Source organism: Coregonus lavaretus (genome assembly GCF_964263955.1).
Source record: "Coregonus lavaretus genome assembly, chromosome: 12".
Taxonomy (NCBI): domain Eukaryota; kingdom Metazoa; phylum Chordata; class Actinopteri; order Salmoniformes; family Salmonidae; genus Coregonus; species Coregonus lavaretus.
In genome coordinates this window covers 59,704,959-59,731,659 of record NC_139999.1, presented here as the reverse complement: position 1 = coordinate 59,731,659, position 26,701 = coordinate 59,704,959, and the positions used below count along the sequence as shown (strand labels likewise).

Genomic DNA, 26,701 nt, shown 5'->3' with positions numbered 1-26,701 from the left:
AAACAGATATACCTTATTTACATAAGTATTCAGACCCTTTGCTATGAGAGACTCTAAATTGAGCTCAGGTGCATTCTGTTTCCATTGATCATCCTTGATGTTTCTACAACTTGATTGGAGTCCACCTGTGGTCAATTCAATTGATTGGACATGATTTGGAAAGGCACACACCTGTCTATATAAGGTCCCACAGTTGACAGTGTATGTCAGAGCAAAAACCAAGCCATGAGGTCAAAGAAATTGTCCGTAGAGCTCCGAGACAGGAATGTGTCGAGGCACATATCTGGGGAAGGGTACCAACAAATGTCTGCAGCATTGAAGGTCCCCAAGAACACAGTGTCCTCCATCATTCTTAAATAGAAGAAGTTTGGAACCACCAAGACTCTTCCTAGAGCTGGCTGCCCGGCCAAACGGGGGAGAAGGGCCTTGGTCAGGGAGTTGACCAAGAACCCGATGGTCACTCTGACAGAGCTCCAGAGTTCCTCTGTGGAGATGGGAAAACAACCATCTCTGCAACACTCCACCAATCAGGCCATTATGGTAGAGTGGTCAGATGGAAGCCACTCCTCAGTAAAAGGCAAATACAGGTGTGCCAAGCTTGTAGCGTCATACCCAAGAAGACTTGAGGTGGTAATCGCTGCCAAAGGTGCTTCAACAAAGTACTGAGTAAAGGGTCTGAATACTTATGTAAATGTGACATGTTTTTGCTTCGTCATTATAGGGTATTGTGTGTAGATTGATGAGGGAAAAAAACAATTTAATCAATGTTATAATAAGGCTGTGACATAACAAAATGTGGAAAAAGTGAAGGGGTCTGAATACTTTCCGAATGCACTTTATATGTATTATTTTTTATTATTACAAATAGAAGATTATCACTTTTCACAATGTTGCTTGTTTAGTAAAGTTAGATTAAAGATGAATCAATATCTCGCAAGATCACAATGATTCATTAGTATTTTACATAACAGAACTGAATATAATAGCATATACTGTAGCATAGTATACCTATAATATGTTATACCAAAAACACCTCCTCAGTCATTTCCTATCTGAAGCTGTCAATGTTTCCTCATTCGGCCAAAACTGAACTGCGCGCGTCAATAGGCAGGATATATGCTTTGATTGAAGAAAGAAAATAGGCATACAATAAACTGATATTATAGGCTACAGTAGGCTACTAAATACAATTTCCACTGACTCACCTAATGATGAAGATGAAGCCATAAGCTACTCACGGTGATGGCCGATGCGCTCCACTTGGCAATAGCCTATCTCAAGATGAGCTACTTTGACAAACAGTGCTGCTGTTAGAAAAAAATTGGGAGTTGAGCAACAAAAAAAAAGATTGGTTCTACAGACATTAGTCTTCCCTTTTCAGCGGTAGGCATTTGCTTTCCAAACTGTAAGTTCTCCCCGCGATTGTATTTAGAAATTTGAAAAAGGCAAACAGACAGCCACAACCAACCATAGAAATATAATCTATAGATGGCAGTTCCCATTCAAGTGCTAGTGTACCCATTAGTTTAACACTCAAATTGCCAAAATCTTTCTATAGATTATATGTCTATGGCCATGCTGCCCAAATTGCGGCCTCCCCGACTGTAGGCAACCGGTAACTGCCAAAATAAAGTAAACGCTTGAGTAAATGAGGGATACAAAGTTTGTTATGTTATGTGGGGTGCATTTTCCTGCCATACCATAACCTCACCGCCACCATGGGCCACTCTGTTCACAACGTTGACATCAAACCCCTCGCCCACACAACGCCATACACACCGTCTGCCATCTGCCCGGCACAGTTGAAACCTGGATTAATCCGTGAAGAGCACACTTCTCCAGCATGCCAGTGGCCATCGAAGTTCGTTACGATGCCGAACTGCAATCAGGTCAAGACCCTGGTGAGGACGACAAGCATGCAGATGAGCTTCCCTGAGACGGTTTCTGACAATTTGTGCAGAAATTATTCGGTTGTGCAAACCCACGGTTTCATCAGCTGTCCGGGTGGCTGGTCTCAGACGATCCCGCAGGTAAAGAAGCCGGGTGTGGAGGTCCTGGGCTGGCATGGTTACACGTGGGCTGCGGTTGTGAGGCCGGTTCGACGTAATGCAAAATTCTCTAAAACGACATTGGAGGCAGTTTAAAAGTTCTGTTTAAAAGTTCTGGTGGACATTCCTGCAGTCAGCATGCCAATTGCACGCTCCCTCAAAACTTGAGACATCTGTGGCATTGTGGTTCTGTGACAAAACTGCACATTTTCGAGTGGCCTTTTATTGTCCCCAGCACAAGGTGCACCTGTGTAATGATCATGCTGTTTAATCAGCTTCTTGATATGCCACACCTGTCAGGTGGATGGATTATCTTGGCAAAGGAGTAATGCTCACTAACAGGGATGTAAACAAATTTGTGCACAAAATTTGAGAGAAATACGCTTTTTGTGCATATGGAACATTTCTGAGATTTTATTTTGGCTTATGAAACATGGGACCAACACTTTACATGTTGCATTTATATTTTTGTTCAGTATACTATTAAGGCGATCTTGCCCTACTCTTATCCACGTTGGTCTGCGAACCCACAACCTTCTGGCCCGCAGCCCTGAGTGCTATACAAATTCCTGCATTGCCATGTAATGCTTACAGGAGGAAGAACAGTTTCTAAAACAGCATATCTAAGGCCAAGAAGTGAGGGTAAACGGTAGACATGTTTTCTGCTATCCACTTTGTTTTAATTATTATTTTGGGTATAGGAGAGGGTCACTTGTTGTTTTTCAAGTGTTCAGGGAGGGTTTAGGTAAAACATATTTAGCTGAAGGGAGGGCCAACCATTTTAATTTCAGAAAGGTCCGATATTCTCCATGTAACCCTTATTATAAATAACGTTCACTCCCTTATAATTTCCAACATTTTGGTAGGTTATTAGTTAGTCAATTTGTCTATAATTAGACACATGCAGCTTCTCTTCTTCCATTATACACTGAGTGTACAAAACATTAAGGACACCTGCTCTTTCCATGACAGACTGACCAGTTGAATCCAGGTGAAAGCTATGATCCCTATTGATGTCACCTGTTAAATCCACTTCAAATCAGTGTAGATGAAGGGGAGAAGACAGGTTAAAGAAGGATTTTTAAGCATTGAGACATGGATTGTGTATGTGTGCCATTCAGAGGATAAATGGGCAAGACAACAGATTTAAGTGCCTTTGAACGGGGTATGGTAGTTAAGTGCCAGGTGCACCGATTTGTGACAAGAACTGCAACGCTGCTGGGTTTCTCACGCTCAACAGTTTCCTGTGTGTATCAAGAATGGTCCACCACCCAAATGACATCTAGCCAACTTGACACAACTGTGGGAAGCATTGGAGTCAACATGGGCCAGCATCCCATACACTCAGTGCATGTTGTCCTAGAAGACTTAATAAACCCTTGCTCACCAGAATGTCATACATTTATAGAATGACTGCTTCAATCTAGTTAACATTTGTAAAGTTCTGTCATCTCTGCTTCTTTTATGGAGCAAAGACGTTATGGACCGGGGAGAAAATACAATTAAAACATTTTTTTTTTTTTTAAGGAAAGATTTTCTGTGCATGACAATTTGACCGGTTGTAAGGAAATTGAAAGCTGTGAAAACGACCCAAGATCTGATAAGATTTCAGTTCGGCTTGGATGTATATTTAGTCAGTGTCCAGAATTCAGTTTCCATTTAACCCATCTGAAGGCTACAGTTCCCTTGACGTGCCATAGGCCTATTTGAAGTCCACATCTTTTGACTGTCGAATTTGTATAGCGCCTCACAATCATCACATAACTTTTTGACATCATGAAAAATATGTCTTATTTTGGTTGATATCTGGTTTTTGGTTGAAATCTGATTGAACTACTGACCAGTTATCTAAAAGCTACTCAATTAATAGACACCAATCTATATAAACATGTGCATAGTGTTTGTGGGCCCTACACCCATTGCATAGAAGACACTAGAACCATTACAATTATTACAATTGGAGTAATGTTATTTTTCAGCAGGGGCTGCATGATTCAGCTTAGCACACTTGGCAAACAACAGCTGGCAGACCACAACAAAGCGGGTTAGGGTCTCGTGGCATATTGTACCCAGTCAACACTCTGGGCTCGGGTCTATTCAGTTTGAGACTCGGGGGACTCTGACTTGGGGGGCTTCTTGCGGGCCAAGCTTTTCCCAGAGTCAGGCAGAATAATATTACTCTGGGCTCCGGCTAATGGTACTCAGGCCGAGTTCACTTCAGCTTATCCGGCCGATTAACTTTTTCAGGAGTAGGGTCATTTTACGTTTTTATTCGGCAGGTGATGAAATACCCAAGTCATCGACAACGCGTGCAGTAATTTTATTTTACTTTCAGTAGCTAAATAAGGAGGTAGGCTAACAAAAACATATGGATATGTCTGCTCTACCCAAAATTACAACCAAATAATTGCAGCCTTACTGCAAAAATGGAAGAGGAAAGTGGAAGGGGGAGAAAGTAAGGAACTTGTCTGTCGGCCTTGCATTAAAGAACATAATTAGTTAAAGAAAACTGTGATAAATAAAAAAGTATACCAGTTTCATTTTTTTTCATTTAAGGACCAAAGGATTGACAGCCGTCCCATATAGATTGCAAAATAGTTGGGAAGAGATTTCTGACGTACCGATCCCATGGCATAGTGTTTATGAACTGATGCAAAACGACACCGGATTCAAAACTTAGAATCTTTCAATTTAAATTATTATATAAAATTCTTGCTACCAATAGAATGTTATTTATATGGGGGATACAATCTTCCCAGCTCTGCAGATTTTGCTGCGAAGAGACAGAATCATTAGATCATTTGTTTTGGTACAGTCCATTGGTAGCTTGTTTTTGGACACAGGTCCAGGAATGGCTAAAGGATTGCAATATTTACCTGGAGCTAACCTTGCAGATAGCATTACTGGGTGATCTGAAAAGTCATAGTCAAATCGATCAATAATATAATAATACTTTTAGCAAAAATGTTTATTTTCAATTTACAATCTGTAGAAACAATGAGAATAGAAAGGTTCAGAACTTTTGTAAAACATCACAGTACAGTTGAAAAATATATGGCAAATAGAAATCCTATATGGATGGTGTTAAGAGATAGATGGGAGGGGTTAAATGGAGTTGAAGGATGGGACTAATAACAACTAACAACAACTAATAACAAGATAACTAATAATGTAAGCATACTGTGTCCATAATAAGTATATAGGTTGTAGGTTGGGAGCTTTTGTGAAAGATCACAGTTAGAAAGATATGGCATATAGAAGCAAACCGGATGGACATCATGAAAATGATCGGAGAAGTAGAGGAAGTTCAGGAGTAAAAACAAACAAAATAGAATTATTGTCAAATTGACTGTGTCCATAAAATGTATATAGTAAGTATAAGCTGGAAGTAGAGGCCTAAGCATTGTTGTTCACTAGTTTACTCCTATTAGGGAAAGGGTGGTGGTGTTGGAAAGTAATAAAGGGGAATATATTTTTAAAAAAAAGGATATGTATGTGTTTGTATGTATGTATGTATGTATGTATGTATGTATGTATGTATGTATGTGTGTGTGTATGTATATATATATATAAAAATAAAACATGGGGTACAAAATAAAAAGGAGGTAGCTAAAACTTGGATTGGAATCTGTGCCTCCCACAGCAATAGTTCTTTGCTTGCAGGCAGCCTGCTTGCATCAACATTCCATACGGCACGTTGGGACAAAGCACCCAGTAAACTACACAACACCTCTGGGAAACAACATAGTTTCTTGAAATTTACGGATTATATTTTTTAAAGATTTGACTACTAAATGGTAGTCCCTGTTTTCCTGCATTCTTGTTTTACTTTTGTAAGTAAAGTGCCAGTTTGTTGGGGAGAAGAGCGTCAAGGAACGTTTTGCTAGCTGGCTAATTTTAGCTAGCTAACGTTAGCTCTCTGGCAAATCCTCCATGGACTTAGTAAGTTTTCATTTTTACCTGTTGTAGCTAGCTAGCTAACGTTTTTACATTTTGATCTGTTTAGTTAATGACAGTAAATGTGTGTTCTCTCTCTCTGTGTGTGTGTGTGTGAGAGCGACAGAGAGGGAGAGAGAGATGATCACAACTTATAAAAGATTGTGATCATGTCAACATTGTGTCATGCTAGCTACTGTGTGTGTGTGTGAGAGAGCGAGAGAGATGGTTGATGAATACACATAGGAAACATTGATTGTGTGTGTGTGTGTGTGTGTGTGTGTGTGTGTGTGTGTGTGTGTGTCAGTGAGAGAGACATTTTAAGCTAGCCTAATTCTTGAAATGTACCCCTCAATATGGAGGTGAAGTTTTTCTTGATTCATCAGGGATCCTTGTATATTTTGTATCTGACAATACATTTTGCCTATCCCTGCTCCCCCTCAACACTCATTCTAACGTTACAACACTCAACTGCCTTTTTCAATTCTTGATTCTCTGTTTTTGCAGGAATCTTCTAGAAGGATGGAGGAAGGAACAAAGGGAAGGAGTACAGTAGTTATCCAGCCGGCTGATTAAGAAATGTAAATAGCCTATGTTTTGCTGTCTATCTCTCCATATGTCTGACTGACTGTCAGATTGCTGATGGGCAACATAGACAATGTACTTGCTAGGCTAAGTTTAATTTAGTGAAGACCTTAGGTAATGGTTAATCATGATTTGGCTCGGTCTTTTCAGTTCCTGAAACATGTCAATGACCTGATGCATGGAATCTACAGCAGTGCTTGGCCACCCACTCAGTTACCAGTGACCTATTCTGACACATCTGTGGAGGCTGCTGAGGGGAGGACGGCTCATTATAATGGCCGGAATGGAGTGAATGGAATGGTATCAAACATGGTTTTCATGCGTTTGATACCTTTCCATTCACTCCATGCCAGCCATTATTATGAGCCGTCCTCTCCTCAGCAGCCTCCACTGCGCCACATACCAGGTAAAGGAGAGAGCAGCACCACCACTCCTTAAATCCATAGTAAAGTTGTGTGCAAAATGTGTTTTTTTCTGTTTGATACTCTGATCTTCATTGTGTATTGATTCCTACTAGCCAGCCAGCTTTGTAAGAGCTAGGTTTGTACTAGATATGATGATGAGCGTAAAAAAAAAAATCTCTACATCAGGTCTCAATGAGACTGGATTCCCCAAGAGACATGCTATTCAGCTGCCCATGATTGCCTGATGTTACGCTCTTAGAAAAACAGGTGTCATCTACACTGAACAAAAATATGAACGCAAGAGGTAAAGTGTTGGTCCCATGTTTCATGAGCTGAAATCAAAGATCCCAGAAATGTTCCATACACACAAAGTGTATTTCTCTAAAATGTTTTGCACGAATTTGTTTACATCCCGTTAGTGAGCATCTCTCATTTGCCAAGATAATCCATCCACCTGACAGGTGTGGCATATCAAGACGCTGATTAAACAGAAAGATCATTACACAGGTGCACCTTGTGCTGGGGACAATAAAAAGGCCAGTCTAAAATGTACAGTTTTGTCACAACGCTACAGATGTCTCAAGTTGAGGAAGCATGCAACTGGCATACTGACTGCAGGAATATCCACCAGAGCTGTTGCCAGAGAATTTAATGTTCATTTCTATACTAAAAGCCTCCAGAATTTGGCAGTATGTCCAACTGGCCTCACAACCGCAGACCACGTGTAACCACGCCAGCCCAGGACCTCCACATCCGGCTTCTTTACCTGCGGGATCGTCTGAGACCAGCCATCCGGACAGCTGATGAAACTGTGGGTTTGCACAACCGAAGTATTTCTGAATTTGAAACTCTCGACCCGCTCCACTACAGCCCTGTCGATGTGAATGGGGACATGTTCGGCCCTCCTTCTCCTGTAGTCCACGATCAGCTCCTTTGTCTTGCTCACATTGAGGGAGAGGTTGTTGTCCTGGCACCACACTGCCAGGTCTCTGACCTCTTTCCTTTAGGCTGTCTCATCGTTGTCGGTGATCAGGCCTACCACTATTGTGTTGTCAGCAAACTTGATGATGGTGTTGGAGTCGTGCTTGGCCACGCAGTCGTGGGTGAACGGGGAGTACAGGAGGGGACTAAGCACACACCCCTGAGGGGCCCCCGTGTTGAGGATCAGCATGGCAGATGTGTTGTTGCCTACCCTTACCACCTGGGGGCGGCCCGTCAGGAAGTCCAGGATCCAGTTGCAGAGGGAGGTGTTTAGTCCCAGGGTCCTTAGCTTAGTGATGAGCTTTGTGGGGCACTATGGTGTTGAACGCTGAGCTGCAGACAATGAACAGCATTCTCACAAGGTGTTCCTTCTGTCCAGGTGGGAAAGGGCAGTGTGGAGTGCGATTGAGATTGCGTCATCTGTGGATCTGTTGGGGCGGTATGCGAATTGGAGTGGATCTAGGGTTTCCGGGATGATGGTGTTGATGTGAGTCATTATCCGCCTTTCAAAGCACTTCATGGCTACTGACTTGAGTGCTATGGGCCGGTAGTCATTTAGGCAGGTTACCTTCGTTTTCTTGGGCACAGGGACCATGGTTGCCTGCTTGAATCCGTCTGGCCCCGCGGCCTGTGAATGTTGAACTGTTTAAAGGTCTTGCTCACATCGGCTACGGAGAGTGTGATCACACAGTCGTCCGGAACAGCTGGTGCTCTCATGCATGCTTCAATGTTGCTTGCCTTGAAGCGAGCATAAAAGGCATTTAGCTCGTCTGGTAGGCTCGCATCTCTTTGTCCCAGTCTTTCTATGCATGTAATGTCAGGGGGTGAATTATGAAACAATTACTGTATGCAGATGTTTTATGCCAATAGTTTACTATTTAAAATGTAAGAATATTTTGTAGATTTAAACTTTAAATTGGTCACTACGGGTACAAATAGAAATGTAATAAACAATGTTTTCAATAGGGTTGCACGATATTGGAAATAACTGACATTGCGATATTTTGTTTTTCTGCGAAAAAATACAGGATTACTTCACCAGAGGACTTGAAAAGCTCTATTTGAGAATAATTAATTATTCTAGAATGATTGGGGTGATTTGCACTCACTAACTGTAAGTTGCTCTGGATAAGAGCGTCTGCTAAATTACTCAAATTTAAATGTAAATTTTGTAGGGAACTGCATCTTCATGGAAAATTCAAATAAAAAAATGAAACTGAAAATGACTTTTTACCTTTTGACGTATTTTGGGTAGTTTAATTTATTATATTATTTAATACACTGTTTAATTCACCATGGTTCTATTGTATTCATGTAATACTCTTCTCATCCCTGTTGCGATGTTCTCACTTGTATGATCCGCTGGGGAAAATGCAGTTGTGACAGCTCTGTTTCAACTTGTGCCTTGCATTTCTCATACAACTCTGGGATGGCAACTTCAGAAAAATAGTTGCGTGATGGCATTACATACCGCTTGTCAAGCGACCGGATCATGTTTTTAAAACCCTCTTTGGTAACCGTGTTAATTGGTACCATGTCTTTGGTGACGTGAAATGTTATTGAATCTGTGATTTCTCTCTGCCATTTGGAACCTTTCTCGTATGGTGTAATACTGGCAAAGGCATCCGAAATAGATTTTTGCTTTGGAGGGCATTGAGATGCTTTGCACTAGTCATACGAAGATTTGTGGTGCCGCCTTAAATGATCGAACAAATTGGTCGTGTTGCGGCAACAATTGCAAGGCTCTCTCGACAAAGTACCTGTTTTTGGTCAACATCATCCTGTCTGTAGCCAAAATATTTCCATATAATTGACGGTGCATTTCTTTTTGCAACCAAATTCTCAATTTCGGTCTTTTTTGCCTGTTCCTCGCTCAACATTTCGTCACGCGCAAGCAGAGCCTGCATGGCAACCACGTGCAGCAACCAACTCTGTGTTTAAAATAATAATAAACTATGTGTCCAATAAACCATCAATCTGAGTAAATTACGTTATATCAGACAGATATAATGCTAGTTTAACATTTACAAAAAATATATATTGTAGACTGATATATGTTTACCTTACTAAATCGCACGTTCTGCGATGTGACTATTGCGGATGCATACATCGCAATGTCGATGCTGAAATGATATATCGTGCAGCCTTTGTTTTCAATGTCCAACTTTTTCCTCTGCAATACTTTTTACAGTAGGTAAAGATGGCGCCGACAGATATGGCAGCTCTGCTTCTAGCTCCTAAGCAACTTTGCAGTATTTAGTTTTTTTGTGAGTTATGTCTTACATTATTAGCCCAGAATTGTTTTGGGTTTTACATACAGCCTAAAAAAAACTTTGGGATATCAGATCGGCGGTAACTCACCAGCATTACGACCAGGAATACAACTTTCCCAAATTGAATCCTTTGTTCGTACCTACCAGGGCAATTGAACTGATTCTAGAGGCTGATCCAAAACGCCGTTGCGGAGAAGAGGTATTCTGAGTGGACTTCTAGTCCGACTCAGGAGGCGTGCACACCATCCACCGCTTCTGAGTATATTACTTGCTAATGTTCAGTCTCTGGATAATAAAGTTGACGAGCTCAGGGCGAGGATCTCCTTCCAGAGAGACATCAGGGATTGTAACATACTCTGTTTCATGGAAACATGGCTCTCTTTGGATATACTGTCTTCGTCCATTCAGTCAGCTGGGTTCTCAGTACATCACGCAGACAGGAATAAAGAACTCTCCGGGAAGAAGAAAGGCGGGGGTGTATGTTTCATGATTAACTACTCATGGTGTGATAACATATAGAAACTCGAGTCCTTTTGTTCACCTGACCTAGAATACCTCACAATCAAATGCCGACCGTATTACCTCCCAAGATAATTATCTTCGGTTATAGTCACAGCCATGTATATTCCCTCTCAAGCCGATACCATGACGGCCCTCAAAGAACTACACTGGACTTTATGCAAACTACATATCTTGAGGCCGCATTTATTGTAGCTGGGGATTTTAACAAAGCAAATTTTAGGAAAACACTACCGAAGTTCTACCAACACATTGACTGTAGTACTCGCTCTGAGAAAATATTGGACCATTGCTATTCAACTTTTTGAAATGCCTACAAGGCCCTCCCCCGCCCTCCCTTCAGCAAATCTGATCACGACTCCATTTTGTTCCTCCCTTCCTATAGGCAGAAATTCAAACAGGAAGTACCTGTGCTAAGGTCTATTCAACGCTGGTCTGTCCATTTGGAATACATGCTTCAAGATTGTTTTGATCATGCGGACTGAGATATGTTCCGGGTAGCCTCCGAGAATAACATTGATGAATACGGTGACAGAGTTCATCAAGAAGTGTATAGGAGATGTTGTATCCACCGTGACTATTAAAACCTACCCAAACCAGAAACCGTGGATAGATGGCAGCATTCGCGCAAAACTGAAAGCACGAACCACTGCATTTAACCATGGCAAGGTGACTGGGAATATGGCAGAATACAAACAGTGTAGTTATTCCCTCCGTAAGGCAATCAAACAGGCAAAACGTCAGTACAGAGACAAAGTGGCGTCGCAATTCAACGGCTCAGACACGAGATGTATATGGCAGGGTCTACAGACAATCACGGACTACAAAGGGAAAACCAGCCACGTCGCGGACACCGACGTCTTGCTTCCGGACAAGCTAAACACCTTCTTCTCCCGCTTTGAGGATAACACAGTGCCACCGACACAGCCCGCTCCCAAGGACTGTGGGCTCTCCTTCTCACTAGCCGATGTGAGTAAGACATTTAAGCGTGTTAACCCTCGCAAGTCCGCCGGCCCAGACGGCATCCTTAGCCGCGTCCTCAGAGCATGCGCAGACCAGCTGGCTGGAGTGTTTACGGACATATTCAATCTCTCCCTATCCCAGTCTGCTGTCCCCACTTGCTTCAAGATGTCCACCATTGTTCCTGTACCCAAGAAAGCAAAGGTAACTGAACTAAATGACTATCGCCCCGTAGCACTCACTTCTGTCATCATGAAGTGCTTTGAGAGGCTAGTTAAGGATCATATCACCTCTACCTTACCTGACACCCTAGACCCCCTTCAATTTGCTTACCGCCCAAATAGATCCATAGATGATGAATACCTATGTAAGAATGCTGTTCATCGACTATAGCTCAGCATTCAACACCATAGTACCCTCTAAGCTCATCATTAAGCTCAGGGTCCTGGGTCTGAACCCCGCCCTGTGCAACTGGGTCCTGGACTTCCTGACGGACCGCCCCCCAGGTGGTGAAGGTAGGAAACAACACCTCCACTTTGCTGATCCTCAACACAGGGGCCCGACAACAGTGCATGCTCAGCCCCCTCCTGTACTCCCTGTTCACCCACGACTGAGTGGCCACGCACGCCTCCAACTCAATCATCAAGTTTGACGACACAACGGTAGTAGGCCTGATTACCAACAATGACGAGACAGCCTACAGGGAGGAGGTGAGGGCCCTGGGAGAGTGGTGCCAGGAAAATAACCTCTCACTCAACGTCAACAAAACAATGGAGCTGATCATAGACTTCAGGAAACAGCCGAGACAGCAGTGGAGAGCACGCCCCTATCCACATTGACGGGACCGCAGGGGAGAAGGTGGAAAGCTTCAAGTTCCTCTGCGTACACATCACTGACGATCTGAAATGGTCCACCCACACAGACAGTGTGGTGAAGAAGGCGCAACAGTGCCTCTTCAACCTAAGGAGGCTGGAGAAATGTACAGATGCACAATTGAGAGCATCCTGTCGGGCTGTATCATCGCCTGGTACGGCAACTGCACCGCCCGCAAATGCAGGGCTCTCCAGAGGGTGGTGCGGTCTGCCCAACGCATCACCGGGTGCAAACTACCTGCCCTCCAGGACACCTACAGTACCCGATGTCACAGGAAGGCCAAAAAGATCATCAAGGACATCAACCACCCAATCCACGGCCTGTTCACCCCGCTATCATCCAGATGGCGAGGTCAGTACAGGTGATAAATGTTTACATATTTTTGTATATACTGTATTCTATTCTACTGTATTTTAGTCTATGCCACTCCGACATTGCTTGTCCTAATATTTATATATTTCTTAATTCCATTCTTCTACTTTTAGATTTGTGTGTATTGTTGTGAATTGTTAGATACTACTGCACTGTTGGAGCACAAGCATTTCGCTACACCCGCAATAACATCTGCTAAATATGTGTATGTGACCAATAAAATGTGATTTGATAATAAGCTGTAGTCAGGTGGTCATTACCAGGTTATGATGAGGTCTTAACTATGACCAGTAGGCTACATTATATAGCACATAAGACAGTGGCCAGAATTATGACCAGTTGGTCGTATGGTGGTCAGAAAAATAGCGTTTCATTTCTGTTGTCATCTGATGAAAATGAAGCTATTTTCTGGCGAATGTTTCCGATAATGTATTTTCTGTGAAGGAAAACCATAGTTGCACGTCCCTGATCACTCTTGAAGCAAAAAAAACACTGTTAGCTTTCAATATAGAATGTGACCCTTTCAATACACAGCTGGTCTTACCTGCTCCCACTTTCTCCCATTGTGCTATTTACAAACACTGTTCAACTGTTCTGGGCAACTACGGTAAGCTTCATAATGTTAAATAATGTGACGGGTGAAATGAAGAACGCGGTCTGCTTTATCTCCTAACGTATTGCGAAGTTTACCGCAGGTATTTACTTAAGTAGCTACAAATATGAACATTTATTGAATAACGTAATAGTTTCAACACTATTGAAAAACCATCCCGTGGTTATTTCCAAATACCCCGGTATACTGTACACCGCCCAAGCCTAATCACAACACATAGGTTGTAATATGGCTTTTTTCCTGGGATTGGCTTCCCCAGTGATTTTTACCCATGCATCACTACTGGACAAAGCCTGGAGCCAATGGAAAAAGTTTCTGACTCTCACATTACTGAAACCAGAAACCCACAACTGTGCTCTACCGACAATATTAAGTTGCATTGGTTCACAGGGGTCTTAGCCAAGCAACTTCCGAATTCATAGCATAGCAGTGCGGTCGTGTATTATGTTGTGTCTTTGTGTAAATAGCCTGTTTTTTTGTTTTTTTCGTATATATTTCTCTATCTCACTTTCCATCCTTAACTAAATATACTTTCCTGCAACCCGCCTCACCCAATGTGGAACGGATTCTATTATTTCTTCATACCTTTTATCAAGAACCGACGGCTGAAACTAGCCAGCTAACTAGCTACTTGCTATTATCTATTGCTATTAGCCACCATTAGCGTTCTTCACCACTGTCGTGGCTTGCACTACCTACCAGCCAGCTCTAGCCTGGACAATTATCGGCCAGTCTGCACAGCGTGCTATCGACCCAGAGCATTTCGGATTTTCTGCCGGAATCACTGAATCACTGGACCTTAACACCGGATCATCACAACTAGCTAGCTGCAACCGAATGGATGTTGTTGTTGGCTAATCACCACTTGTCCCGAAGCTAGCACCAGTTAGCCTTGAGCCAGGCCCATCTCCCGGCTATCCACCTTTCTGTCAACCGGACGGGACCTCCTAGTGTCGACACGGAGCCCCGCCGATCCATCACGACTGGTCTGCCGACGTAATCGTCTGATGTGGTTTCTACAGGCTTCCCATTGCGACGACCACGAAGATCCATCTGCTAGCACCGTCCCACTAGCACGCGCAATCAACAGCCGTGCCTCCTTCTCGCCTGTGCTGTAGCAGCCTAAGAACTGCTCCCGGACTTACCTATTGCTGTTCACTGGACCTTATGATCACTCAGCTACACATCTGATGCCCGCTGGACTGTTCCTTTACACAGTCCCCCATCCTGTTTATCTGTTTAGCCTCAGCCCAAACTTTCATCACCATTACCAGTTGTTGTCTTAGCCCTCTCGAATAACACCTGTGATTGCGTTATGCCTCTCTCCCATGTCAATATGCCTTGCCTATTGCTGTTTGGGTTAGTTGTTATTGTACTATTTCACTGTAGAGCCCCCAGTCCCGCTCAACCTGCCTCAGATAGCTTCTTTGTCCCACCCCCCCATACACGCGGAGAGCGGCTAGATCGGTACCTCCAGTGATGCTATCTCTTTCATCGTTACCCAATGCTTAGGTGTACCTCCACTGTACTCATATCCTTCCATATCCTTGTCTGTACATAATGCCCTGAATCTATTCTACAACGCCCGGAAATCTGCCCCGTTTATTCTCTGTACCCAACGCACTAGCAGACCAGTTCTTAAAGCCTTTAGCCGTATACTTATTATATTCCTCCTCTGTTCCTCTGGTGATGTAGAGGTTAACCCAGGCCCTGTAGCCCCCAGTATCACTCCTACTCCCCAGGCGCTATCATTTGTTGACTTCTGTAACCGTAAAAGCCTTGGATTCTTGCATGTTAACATCAGAAGCCCCCTCCCCAAGTTTGAGTTATTCACTGCGTTAGCACACTCTGCCAACCCTGATGTTCTAGCAGTGTCTGAATCCTGGCTTAGGAAGGCCACCAAAAATTCAGAAATGTCTATCCCAAACTACAACATTTTCTGTCTTGATATAACTGCCAAAGGGGGCGGAGTTGCAATCTACTGTAGAGATAGCCTGCAGAGCTCTATCATACTATCCAGGTCTGTGCCCAAACAGTTTGAGCTTCTACTTCTAAAAATCCACCTTTCCAGAAATAAGTCTCTCACTGTTGCCGCTTGCTACAGACCCCCCTAAGCCCCCAGTTGTGCCCTAGACACCATATGTGAATTGCTTGCCCCCCATCTATCCTCAGAGTTCGTACTACTTGTGACCTAACCTGGGATATGCTTAACACCCCGGCCGTCCTACAATCTAAACTAGATGCCCTCAATCTCACACAAATTATCAAGGAACCTACCAGGTACAACCCTAAATCCGTAAACATGGGCACCCTTATAGATATCATCCTGACTAATTTACCCTCTAAATACACCTCCGCTGTCTTCAACCAGGATCTCAGCGATCACTGCCTCATTGCCTGCGTCCGTAATGGGTCCGCGGTCTCATCACTGTCAAACGCTCCCTAAAACACTCCAGCGAGCAGGCCTTTCTAATTGACCTGGCCCGGGTATCCTGGATGGATATTGACCTCATTCCATCAGTAGAGGATGCCTGGATGTTCTTCAAAAGTGCTTTATTCTCCATCTTAAATAAGCATGCCCCATTCAAAAAATTCTGAACTAAGAACAGATATAGCCCTTGGTTCACCCCTGACTTGACCAGCACAAAAACATCCTGCGGCGTACTGCATTAGCATCGAACAGCCCCCACGATATGCAACTTTTCAGGGAAGTAAGGAACCAATATACACAATCAGTTAGGAAAGCAAAGGCTAGCTTTTTCAAACAGAAATGTGCATCCTGTAGCACTAGCTCCAAAAAGTTTTGGGACACTAAAGTCCATGGAGAATAAAAGCACCTCCTCCCAGCTACCCACTGCACTGAGGCTAGGAAACACTGTCACCGCCGGTAAATCTACGATAATTGAGGTAGGGGTAGCCATGCTTTCCACCTGGCTACCCCTACCCCGGCCACCAGCTCTGCACCATCCGCTGCAACTTCGTCTGAGATTGGAGAGCTGCCACGGTCATCCCCCTCTTCAAAGGTGGTGACACTCTAGATCCAAACTGTTACAGACCTATATCCATCCTACCCTGCCTTTCGAAAGTATTTGAAAGCCAAGTTAACAAACAGATAACCAACCACTTCGAATCCCACCGTAACTTCTCCGCTATGCAATCTGGTTTCCGAGCTGGTCATGGGTGCACCTCAGCCACGCTCAAGGTCCTAAACGATATAACAACCGCGATTGATAAAAGACAGTACTGTGCAGCCGTCTTCATCGACCTGGCCAAGGCTTTTGACTCTGTCAATCACCGCATTCTTATTGGCAGACTAAATAGCCTTGGTTTCTCAACTGACTGCCTCGCCTGGTTCACCAACTACCTTTCAGATAGAGTTCAATGTGTCAAATCAGAGGGCCTGTTGTCTGGACCTCTGGCAGTCTCTATGGGGGTGCCACAGGGTTCAATTCTCGGGCTGACTCTATTCTCTGTATATATCAATGATGTCGCTCTTGCTGCTGGTGACTCTCAGATCCACCTCTACGCAGACGACACCATTTTGTATACATCTGGCCCTTCATTTGACAATGCATTAACAAACCTCCAAACAAGCTTCAATGCCATACAACACTCCTTTCGTGGCCTCCAACTGCTCTTAAACGCTAGTAAAACTAAAAGCATGCTCTTCAATCGAACGCTGCTTGCACCCGCCTGACTAGAATCACTACTCTCGGCGGCTCAGACTTAGAATATGTGGACAACTACAAATACCTAGGTGTCTGGTTAGACTGTAAACTCTCCTTCCAGACTCACATTAAGCATCTCCAATCCAAAGTTAAATCTAGAATCGGCTTCCTGTTTCACAACAAAGCCTCCTTCACTCATGCTGCTAAACATGCCCTCGTAAAACTGACTATCCTACCGATCCTTGATTTCGACGATGTCAACTCAGCAAATTAGATATAGTCTATCACAGTGCCATCCGTTTTGTCACCAAAGCCCCATATACTACCCACCATTGTGACCTGTACGCTCTCGTTGGCTGGCCCTCACTACATATTCGTCACCAAACCCACTGGCTCCAGGTCATCTATAAATCACTTCTAGGCAAATCCCTGCCTTATCTTAGCTCATTGGTCACCATAGCAACACCCACCCGTAGTATGCGCTCCAGCAGGTACAGTGGGGGAAAAAAGTATTTAGTCAGCCACCAATTGTGCAAGTTCTCCTACTTAAAAAGATGAGAGAGGCCTGTAATTTTCATCATAGGTACACGTCAACTATGACAGACAAATTGAGAAAAAATAATCCAGAAAATCACATTGTAGAATTTTTAATGAATTTATTTGCAAATTATGGTGGAAAATAAGTATTTGGTCACCTACAAACAAGCAAGATTTCTGGCTCTCACAGACCTGTAACTTCTTCTTTAAGAGGCTCCTCTGTCCTCCACTCGTTACCTGTATTAATGGCACCTGTTTGAACTTGTTATCAGTATAAAAGACACCTGTCCACAACCTCAAACAGTCACACTCCAAACTCCACTATGGCCAAGACCAAAGAGCTGTCAAAGGACACCAGAAACAAAATTGTAGACCTGCACCAGGCTGGGAAGACTGAATCTGCAATAGGTAAGCAGCTTGGTTTGAAGAAATCAACTGTGGGAGCAATTATTAGGAAATGGAAGACATACAAGACCACTGATAATCTCCCTCAATCTGGGGCTCCACACAAGATCTCACCCCGTGGGGTCAAAATGATCACAAGAACGGTGAGCAAAAATCCCAGAACCACACGGGGGACCTAGTGAATGACCTGCAGAGAGCTGGGACCAAAGTAACAAAGCCTACCATCAGTAACACACTACGCCGCCAGGGACTCAAATCCTGCAGTGCCAGACGTGTCCCCCTGCTTAAGCCAGTACATGTCCAGGCCCGTCTGAAGTTTGCTAGAGTGCATTTGGATGATCCAGAAGAGGATTGGGAGAATGTCATATGGTCAGATGAAACCAAAATAGAACTTTTGGGTAAAAACTCAACTCGTCGTGTTTGGAGGACAAAGAATGCTGAGTTGCATCCAAAGAACACCATACCTACTGTGAAGCATGGGGGTGGAAACATCATGCTTTGGGGCTGTTTTTCTGCAAAGGGACCAGGACAACTGATCCGTGTAAAGGAAAGAATGAATGGGGCCATGTATCGTGAAATTTTGAGTGAAAACCTCCTTCCATCAGCAAGGGCATTGAATATGAAACGTGGCTGGGTCTTTCAGCATGACAATGATCCCAAACACACCGCCCGGGCAACAAAGGAGTGGCTTCGTAAGAAGCATTTCAAGGTCCTGGAGTGGCCTAGCCAGTCTCCAGATCTCAACCCCATAGAAAATCTTTGGAGGGAGTTGAAAGTCCGTGTTGCCCAGCGACAGCCCCAAAACATCACTGCTCTAGAGGAGATCTGCATGGAGGAATGGGCCAAAATACCAGCAACAGTGTATGAAAACCTTGTGAAGACTTACAGAAAACGTTTGACCTGTGTCATTGCCAACAAAGGGCATATAACAAAGTATTGAGAAACTTTTGTTTTTGACCAAATACTTATTTTCCACCATAATTTGCAAATAAATTCATTAAAAATCCTACAATGTGATTTTCTGGATAATTTTTTCTCATTTTGTCTGTCATAGTTGACGTGTACCTATGATGAAAATTACAGGCCTCTCATCTTTTTAAGTGGGAGAACTTGCACAATTGGTGGCTGACTAAATACTTTTTTCCCCCATTGTATATCTCACTGGTCATCCCCAAAGCCAACACCTCCTTTGGCCGCCATTCCTTCCAGTTCTCTGCTGCAAATGACTGGAACGAAATACAAACATTTCTGAAGCTGGAGACACTTATCTCCCTCATTAAGTTTAAGCATCAGTTGTCAGAGCAGCTTACCGATCACTGTACCTGTACACAGCCCATCTGTAATTAGCCCACCCAACTACCTCATCCCCATATTGTTATTTACATTGTTATTTATTTTGCACATTTGCACCCCAGTATCTCTATTTGCACATCATCTTCTGCACATCTATCACTACAGTGTTAATACTAAATTGTAATTATTTTGCACTATGGCCATTTTATTGCCTTACCTCCATAACTTACTACATTTGCACACACTGTATATAGATTTTCTATTTTCTATTGTGTTATTGACTGTACGTTTTTGTTTATTCCATATGTAACTCTGTGTTGTTGTTGTTGTTTTTAATCGCACTGCTTTGCTTTATCTTGGCCAGGTCGCAGTTGTAAATGAGAACTTGTTCTCAACTAGCTTACCTGGTTAAATAAAGGTGGGGGGGAAAAAATAAAATAAATAAAATAAAAAATTCAGTGGGGGGGAACCTTTGTGTCTGACTTTGCATTACAAAATGTAGTTAAGTGAGCTCTGTGAGTTCTGTAAAAGGAGTCTCTTAACTTCACTCAAGTCAAACTGGCAACTTAGGGGGAAATATAAGGGTAGGTCCAACATTTTCAAAGAATTAAAGTAAACAATCAAAAATGAGAGCTGAGGAAGGGGATAAACAAGAACAACAAATCCCCTCTTAGAAGATTTAGACTAGAAGCCGAGCTGAGTAAATGCAAGTGCCTGGTTTTTCCTGTGGCATGCTACAGCCAATCAGGGGTGGTGTCTGTCGGCATTTAGGGGAGAGCTTCAAGAGGGTGACGGAGACGGTTGTTATCTTTTAGGCGGGTGGGGCAGGGGCAACATACAGTTGAAGTTGGAGGTTTACATACACTTAGGTTGGAGACATTCAAACTCGTTTTTCAACCACTCCACAAATTTCTTGTTAAAAAACTATAGTTTTGGCAAGTCGGTTAGGACATCTACTTTGTGCATGACACAAGTAATTTTTCCAACAATTGTTTATTTCACTTATAATTCACTGTATCACAATTCCAGTGGGTCAGAAGTTTACATACACTAAGTTCACTGTGCCTTTAAACAGAAAATTATGTCATGGCTTTAGAAGCTTCTGATAGGCTAATTGACATAATTTAAGTCAATTGGAGGTGTACCTGTGGATGTATTTCAAGGCCTACATTCAAACTCAGTGCTTCTTTGCTTGACATCATGGGAAAATCAAAAGAAATCAGCCAAGACCTTAGAAAAAAATATATAGACCTCCACAAGTCTGGTTCATCCTTGGGAGAAATTTCCAAACGCCTGAAGGTACCACGTTCATCTGTACAAACAATAGTACGCAAGTATAAACACCATGGGACCACACAGCCGTCATACCGCTCAGGAAGGAGACGAGTTCAATTCCAGAACAATAGCAAAGGACCTTGTGAAGATGCTGGAGGAAACAGGTACAAAAGTATCTATATCCACAGTAAAACAAGTCCTATATCGACATAACCTGAAAGGCCGCTCAGCAAGGAAGAAGCCACTGCTCCAAAACCGCCATAAAAAAGGCAGACTACGGTTTGCAACTGTACATGGGGACAAAGATCGTACTTTTTGGAGAAATGTACTCTGGTCTGATGAAACAAAAATAGAACTGTTTGGCCATAATGACCATAAGTTGTGGCAAAATGGCTTAAGGACAACAAAGTCAAGGTATTGGAGTGGCCATCACAAAGCCCTGACCTCAATCCTATAGAAAATGTGTGGGCAGAACTGAAAAAGCGTGTGCGAGCAAGGAGGCCTACAAACCTGACACAGTTACACCAGCTCTGTCAGGAGGAATGGGCCAAAATTCACCCAACTAATTGTGGGAAGCTTGTGGAATGCTACCCGAAACGTTTGACCCAAGTTAAACAATTTAAAGGCAATGCTACCAAATACTAATTGAGTGTATGTAAACTTCTGACCCACTGGGAATGTGATGAAATAAATAAAAGCTGAAATAAATCACTCTCTACTATTATTCTGACATTTCACATTCTTAAAATAAAGTGGTGATCCTAACTGACCTAAGACATGGAATATTTACTAGGATTAAATGTCAGGAATTGTGAAAAACTGAGTTTAAATGTATTTGGCTAAGGTGTATGTAAACTTCCAACTTCAACTGTAGGTCTTGGTTTCCTGCAGATGTGTCTGTATAGACTACACTCAAAAGACAGAGCGGGGACTTCCTCTTCCAAATACAGGAAAGCACGAGCAGTCCACTCAAATTGGAAATATTACTTGCAACCAACCATCCCCTCCAGCAGCAGCCCAACATCCCATGACTAGAGGAATGTAACAGCTGCTACTTTGTGATGTGCTTAGTCCATAGTAAAAGGACCCTCTGGTTGTACATATATAACAATAGGCACAATACCATTCACCAGCCACCTCCTCTCATTTTTGTTATGACAAGTCACTATATGTTACATGAGCACAGAACATATGGGTCTTCCACAATGGGCCATAGTTGGTGTGGATAGATTAAATACTATGGCTTTCCTTGCTAAAAGCAGCTACCTTGCATGCATTGCTGATGAGTAGTGAATGGACTTGAGAACCATGACTTGGGTAGATTCAAGCCAAGGGTCTGTTCCTTTTTATAGTGCAGCGCTCTTCTTTTGTGTAGGAAGAAGAGCTAGAAGAGCACTTCCTTTAACTCTTCTTGCAGTTGTTTTGATTGTGCACTTCTTTTAAGAATCAGCCTGAATGATGTAAACAATTCACCAACATACAGTATCACTAGTGTTTACATTAATATAAATTCTGCAGTGACTCCAGTGCTGAGTATGGGGGAAAAAACTGTGTGTGTAAACAGCGCGTCTCTCTGACAAAAAAAAAAAAACAGGATGGTGACGCCTCTGACACTACGTAATAAACTCATAATAAATAACGGCTCTATTTAACACAGATTATTCCATTGTAGTCATTTGTTCATGGGCCATGTGCTAATCTCATTTCACTTCCTTCGAGATACCTCGGTGGATCTGTTCGTTTTTTGTGTACCACTAAACAGCGGGGGGATTACACAAAATATTGTTTCCGCAACTACAGCACGATGTCGTATAACTTTGTTACAATTTTCACAACGTTATTTTCAAGATCCTCGAAGACAACTTTTACGAACACTTCATTCACATAGCGGGTTTCCCCTAACTTCTATGCAGTTGACTATCTCCCATAGCGTTTCTAGGGCGGATACTTTTTGAAAAATCTAATGAAACTATACCTATAGTTTATAGGCGATATACGATTTCGAAAAAATGTATTATAGTAAGTAGGCTACGTGCAACTCAAAGTTGATACATTGTAACTTTGTATGCAAACGTTCTACCCTTTTCTTGGTAGGATGGCTACATAACACAGTCGATACCACGTCTTTCCCGTTTTTGAGTCATTTCTACAAAGGCAAATAATCACATGAAAAGAAGACATACTTACATAGTGCGGGACGACAGCTCAGCAGCGTGAGTAGCCTAACTGTTTTTGGTAACGCATGATCAGAAGGTACATGGGGTCGGGGTGCTTATTTGCCCTGCCTCCAATTTCGTGTGCGAGCGCTCGCGCGTGCGTGGATGTTTTGGATATAGCCATTGAAAAACGCAAAATGTTTATTATGGAATTACGACTGACTCCTTTTCCCTTGGTAGCCTAACGTCGGAGTTACATTATTTGAGTTACTTTTCCATGAGTCTCACAAAAACATTCTACTAGCCTAGTGATGGGCGGGCTGTTTTACAATGCTATTTAAAGACCCTTGTAGTGGGTTAGTATCCCATGTAGTCTAATATTATACATTGTGATACATGGGCAATTGGAATGGCTTTTGGTCAACCGTGATTAGCCTTTCTGCTTCTTCTTCTTCTTCTTCTTCTTCTTCTTCTATGGTATATTGGCGATCACACAATGTAATGTGCATCCCGCCACCTGCTATGCGGGATGGAAACATGATTCCACCAAAAACTGAACAAACTACCAAAAACTACCAGAAAATAAATAAAATAAATCAAAAACGTTTCTGTTAAAAATAAAACTGATCTGATCCCTACACAGGCTCAAGGGGAACCTGGGAGGGCGGGTCTTCCGGTGCCAGTACCCCTTGCAAGTCTTCAGATGTAAAATCCTTAAGTCCCAAAAACGTTTCTGCTGCAGCCACAATAATGTCCAGTTTCTTAGACTTCTTTGAGACTTGTGCTGTACAGGTTATAATTGTGGCAATGAACGCAACAAAATCCACCTTTTTAACACACAGGGTATCTTTTGTCTGGCGGCAAACATTTACTACAGGCTGTGGTGTATCCACTACCATATCTTCACTAGCATCACTTGTTTTCTCAATTATTTTAATCGCTTCCGCATAGGAGATTCGATTGACCGCTCTAACTTTTGCCACCTCAATCTCCTTCACCCTTACAGGGCACTCCAGGAACTCAGGATTATGATCCCCACCACAATTGCAACGCTGTCGTCCTTCTACACACCGTTCTTCAGTATACTCTGTTCGTCTGCACACACTTAAAACATGGCCAAATCCTTTACAATTCTTACATTGCAGTGGTTTGGGGACGAAAGCTCTTACAGTGTACCTTACATAACCAAGCTTCACATGCATAGGTATTTGCTCTTTATCAAAAAACAACAGGACCAACAGCCTTCTTTTTCTCCATTCACCCAGCAGGTCAGACGCCGGGCACCAACCACACCAGGAATTCTCTTCAGGTATTCAACCTGAACATCCGTCGTCACCCCTGAGATGACTCCTTTGACAGGTGCTCTACTCCAAAGTTCAAAACACAAAACGTATTATTTTGAGGCCCACTGCAATCTTCCTCTGCTCTTCAGAAATACAATTAATCAAAATAAGACCACTCCTGGTCACTCGGACAGACTCCACTTTTCCAAGCGTATACTTCACCATTTTCAACACCTCAAACGGGTTTCCCACATATGCATCCTTACTCAACAAACGCATCCCAACAAGAAGCGATTCATTATCATTCACACACGTATCCTCCACTCCAATTTTAGACAATTTCCTTTTTGTCCCAGTACTACAGTTGTCCATACAGAACATTAGTTTTCCCCAAATGAGCTCGACGCGCTGCTTGATTCGAACTCAGCATCCACTTCCACCATCTTCCTACCAAGCCTCCCTTTCATACACAGCCCTTGATAGCTAGCCTGTCTCTTATTCCACTCTTCCTCCCATCCTCCATGCTCCTCTCTCACTCCCCTTGACAAAGTGCATGCGCCCTTCTTCTTCTTCTTTAGGATTTGGTTGGCGGATCGCATCCAACCTTTAGGTTCATACACCGCCACCTACTGTACTGGTGTGTGAGGCCATTCACGGCCTACCTACATTAAATACTTATAATTAATACTTGATACGGTAATACAAAATTGGGAAAAAGGATAATTGCCCTTCCAACTATTAACCCTCTCTAAAAAAAAACACTACCGCATTCCACTATTTAACCCTATCTAAATCCTACTCCAGACCAACGGTAAATCCTCGCAATCCCAAGTACTTCTCTATGAATACTAAAAAGCCTACCTTAATGAAGCACATAATCTTCCCATCACTCTCTCTTGGTCTCTGCCTATTCTCAGGAATCCTCTCAGTATCCCTCACCCTGTACCCATCTTCCTCTACCACTCTCTTCACTGCTTTGGCATACAACACTTTCTGTACTACTCTAACCCTTGCAACCTCAACCTGACTTTCTCTCACCGGACACCTCCGATCTCCAGCCCCATGGGCACCCCCACATCTATCACACACAACTTTCTCCACCGATACTACACATTCCTTTGTCTCATGCCCTCCTGCACACTTCTCACATCTAGGAATCTCCCTCCTACACACTGCTGCAACATGCCCATAAATTTGACACCTAAAACACTCATGGAATAACTTACACTTCCTTACTTGACCTTGTCCAGCAAAGACTCTACATCAAAACTCAGCAGGACAGACAATGTCTTCTCCGTTTCCCCACCCTCTCCACCGGATCTGTGTCGCACCAAACGGCAGGCATCACAGACACCAGGAATCTTCCATTTCTACTGATCCTCCTCAACACTTAATGCCACCCCCGCCCTGCTCTGGAGAGCAAAGCAAGTCACATTTCTTGTCCCTAATCATGTGATCCAGAGTGCCAGCTCCCTCTGGACTGAAGAAACACAATAAATCATCACCAATCCACTCCGAGTTACTCTCACCAACTCAACAGTCCCCAACCTCTTCTCCACCCAACCTGACACCACATATGGATCAGCCAAAATGCAAGGATCCATTCTCTTCACAAACCTCACTCCCACTGGGCCATAATCATCCTTTTCATCCTCAGGGCGAGGCCCGAACTCAGCGGTCCTCACTGCAGGTACTACATCCATACTCTCATCAGGTTCCATCTCTGAGCTACTAGAACACGTATCCCTCTTTTTGCACTTGACGCCAACCCTCCTCCCTCTACACTCAGCTCCTTCTCGGCAGGGATCACTGCACCTGCCACCACAATTAATTCAACCTCACTCTCGTCACATTCACTTTACTTCTCTAGCTCTTCCAAAAGTTATGTGCGATCCTCCATTCCATATTTCATCAAAACATATTCCACTTTTCTCCTTTTTTCCTTATCCACCATCTTCTCCTTCACCAGATCTTCCAGAAGGCTTCTGCAATCCCTCACTCCATAATTATTCATAATTTGTTCCACTTTCTCTCTTTTTTCCTTATCCACCATCTTCTCCTTCACCAGATCTTCCAGAAGGCTTCTGCAATCCCTCACTCCATAATTATTCATAATTTGTTCCACTTTCTTTCTTTTTTCCTTATCTACCATCTTCTCCTTCACCAGATCTTCCAGAAGGCTTCTGCAATCCCTCACTCCATAATTATTCATAATTTGTTCCACTTTCTTTATTTTTTCCATGTCCCCCATCTTCTCTCCTCAGCTCCTTCCAAATCTCAACTTGTTGAGCGATCTCCTGAAACTCCTTTCAGGCTCCTGATAACTTCATTAATTCAGTGCAGCTGTACTGCTTGATTACCATGCCTGTCACTCGAGTCCCCAGACTAACTAAGGGAGGGATAGCCTAACGCTGAACTATGTCACTCATTTTATAGCACACACCCTGATTGAAAGACATACAGGCAGCTGTGCCAATTAGCCACGCCCATACCAAGCGATGCAATTGAATGTTTACAGAA

At 43.1% G+C, this 26,701-nt stretch overlaps 1 protein-coding gene across 2 annotated transcripts in view; it reads right to left on the bottom strand.

Annotated features, from left to right (window-relative positions):
- The window catches only part of LOC311138092 (CMP-N-acetylneuraminate-beta-galactosamide-alpha-2,3-sialyltransferase 2-like), a 44,305-nt gene extending 21,315 nt beyond the window's left edge, over nucleotides 1–22,990 (bottom strand). The window contains exon 1 of one of the 2 annotated variants that reach the window (XM_084172752.1): nucleotides 22,930–22,990. The gene's annotated coding sequence lies outside the window, so the exon portion shown is untranslated. Of the gene's footprint in view, nucleotides 1–22,925 lie in introns of both variants that reach the window. The other variant, XM_084172753.1, reaches the window with a different exon arrangement.
- Nucleotides 22,991–26,701: the final 3,711 nt, after the last annotated feature.